This window comes from Rhincodon typus, chromosome 45 (genome assembly GCF_021869965.1).
Source record: "Rhincodon typus isolate 14 chromosome 45, sRhiTyp1.1, whole genome shotgun sequence".
NCBI classification, from domain to species: Eukaryota; Metazoa; Chordata; class Chondrichthyes; order Orectolobiformes; family Rhincodontidae; genus Rhincodon; species Rhincodon typus.
Genome location: NC_063376.1, coordinates 2548058 through 2550978, shown reverse-complemented (window position 1 = coordinate 2550978; position 2921 = coordinate 2548058). Strand labels below are relative to the sequence as shown.

General features: G+C 46.1%; 1 protein-coding gene across 1 annotated transcript in view; it reads right to left on the bottom strand.

The window, feature by feature from the left end:
• Positions 1-913, bottom strand: part of si:dkey-19b23.8 — a 20236-nt gene extending 19323 nt beyond the window's left edge. Inside the window, exon 1 of the mRNA XM_048620231.1 lies at positions 659-913. The gene's annotated coding sequence lies outside the window, so the exon portion shown is untranslated. The remainder of the gene's footprint in view (positions 1-658) is intronic.
• Positions 914-2921: the final 2008 nt, after the last annotated feature.

Here is a 2921-nt window from a genome sequence, read left to right as displayed (position 1 = left end):
CCCACCATTAAATGATATCCCATTAGCCCCTCAACCCCAACACCCCCCGATAATCCCCACCATTAAATGTTATCCCATTAACCCCTCAACCCCAAGACCCCCAGATAATCCCCACCATTAAATGTTATCCCATTAGCCCCTTAACCCCAACACCCCCAGATAAACCTCACCATTAAATGTTATCCCATTAACCCCTTAACCCCAAGACCTCCAGATAATCCCCACCATTAAATGTTACCCTATTAGCCGTAGAGTCACACAGCATGGAAGCAAACCAGTCCTTTATGACCGTATTCCCAAACTAAGCTAGACTCACCAGCCTGCACTTGGCCCATTTCCCTCCAAACATTTCCTATTCATGAATTTATCCAAATTCCTTTTAAACGTTGTAACTGTATCTGAATCCACCACTTCCTCTGGCAATTCATTCCACACACACGAACCACCCTTTGTGTTTTAAAACAAACTGTTGCCCCTCGTGTCCTTGTTAAATTTTTCTCCTCTCAGGTTAAAAATGTGTCCCCTAGTTTTGAATTCCCCGTACCTTAGGGAAAAGACCCTTAACCCCAAACCCCACCTTAAAGTGTTACCCAATTAGCACTTTAAAGAATCACCCCATATACCCTGTAGATAACCCCCACCACTACCCTGCACATACCATTTAGGATGCAGTCTGCAAGGATTATCTGTGGGAAATGTTGTAGATCACTCACACACACGCATAGACACTACTGTTTCTGTTGTAGTATCTGTCCCTTGAAGTGACGCTTAACCAGGACGTTTCTGAACCAACTTAACCCCTTCTCGACCTGAACAGTCCTTCTACCTCCTTGTTTTTTTACCCCTCCGAGGTTCAGTTAAGCTTCTCCCTCTGATCAGACCCCCATGTTACTTAAAGGGGACGTGCAGGCTGAAATTACAGTATATACTATAGGTGTCAAAAATCTGAACCTTCTCCCCGCCCCCCACCGTCTCAAAATCCACCCCCACACACAGCGGTCTCTTGCCTGTCACAATCCACCCCAGATTTTGTCCCCCTTCCCCCTGGGGGATGTTGTTGACAGGGTTTCCCCACTCTCCATGCAGGGGTTAGGCAAGAGGCTGAGGGAAGGCGGTGTTGCCAGGCAGCTCAACTGCAGGGGGCATCGCAGCCTCCCACAAATCCTGTTCTCAGCCGAAATCAAGGGCATGTTAGTAATACCCATCCTCAACTGCCCTTGCACCGAGGGCTTGCTAAGGCACTTCAGGGGGGCAGGAGTCACATGGAGGCCAGACTTCCTGAATTTCCTCCCTTAAAGGAAGTGAGTGAACCAGATGGGATTTGAATAGTAACCAGCAACAGTGGTAGTGTTTGGCTTCACTGAGACTAGATTTCAATTCCCAATTTAGCAATAGGATTTGATTCAGTTGATGTCCCCAGTGCATTAGCCTGGCTCTCTGGATTACTGAGCCAGGGACATTACCACTTTGGTACCCTGTCCCCATGTCATTAATGTGCAATCCCACCCACTGAAATAGTTGCTGATTGGAGGAAGGGCTATTTGGAAGACAGTCCTTGTCAGAGCCGGAGAATCAGGTGCGGAAATAGGCCATTCAGCCCATCGAGCCCATTCACTGATCTAAAGATTTGCAGATCTCTCAGCTTCTAAGCACAAAAATTGGTTTGAAACCCTCTAGGCAACTTGGGCGGGATTTAAATGCTTGCCATAGATTCACCGTGTATAAGTTGACTTGGCGTATAAGGCAACCACACTGTTCTGGCCCTAGAAACCTTGCTTTTGTACCTGCTCTGCATCAAGGATGGCCCCTGCTTTTTATCCATGGCCAACTCTAGTCACATTAGTAGCCGGCCTTAGTGTGCGTATGTTGCTAATTGGTACCTCGAAGCTAAGTTCAGGAGATCAAACAGTTGAGGCAGGCTGCATGGTGGAAATGGGCAGACATTTGAGAGAGACCCACCGTTCGCCAATGACGTTTCAAGATGGTGACCAGTCCCACCAGCAGTTCACTTTTATACTTGGGAAACCTGTGACAAGTTGGGCCAAAGGGCCTGTTTCTCTGCTGTATACCTCCATTCGGTACAATTACAATGTTTAAAAGACATTTGAATAAGTACATGAATAGGAAAGGGTTGGAGGGATTTGGGTCAGGATTTTTCAAGACTTCAGACTTTCAAGACATCCCTGGTAAATCCAGTGTGAGCCAATGTCCTGTAATTACATCCTCCTGTCAGTGGTGGCACCATTGTGCCATGACTGGGGGAGCAGGGCGATCCCAGTGTGATATGTTTGCGTATCATTGAGCACATAAATATGAGCCAAAGTTGGTCAGACTTTCTCACAAACATTGGAAGTATTAAATAATAGGGGGAATGTTTTTAAGGTGAGAGGAGAAAGATTTGAAAAGGACTTGAGGGGCAACTCTTTTTACACAGGGAGCGGTTTCGTGTGTGGAATGAACTTCCTGAGGAACTGGTAGATGCGGGTACAGTTACAATGTTTAAAAAACATTTGGATAAGTTATAGAGCCATACAGCACGGAAACAGACCCTTTGGTCCAACTAGTCCATGCCGAACATAATCCCAAACTAAACTAGTCCCACCTGCCTGCTCCTGGCCCATATCCCTTCAAATCTTTCCTATTTATGTATCAATCCTAATGTCAAATGTGGGAAAAAGAACATTGATGCAGCCTCTTCGAGAGCACTGTTTGTGGTTCTGGTCACCCTGCTATAGGAAGAATGCTATTAAACTGGAAAGGGTGCAGAAAAGATTTACAAGGATGATTCAGAGACTGTAAGGTTTGAATTATAAGGAGAGGCTGGATAGGCTGGGACTTTTCTCACTGGAGCGTAGGAGGCTGAGGGCTGACCTTATAGAGGTTTATAAAATCATGAGGGGCATGGATAAGATGAATGGCAG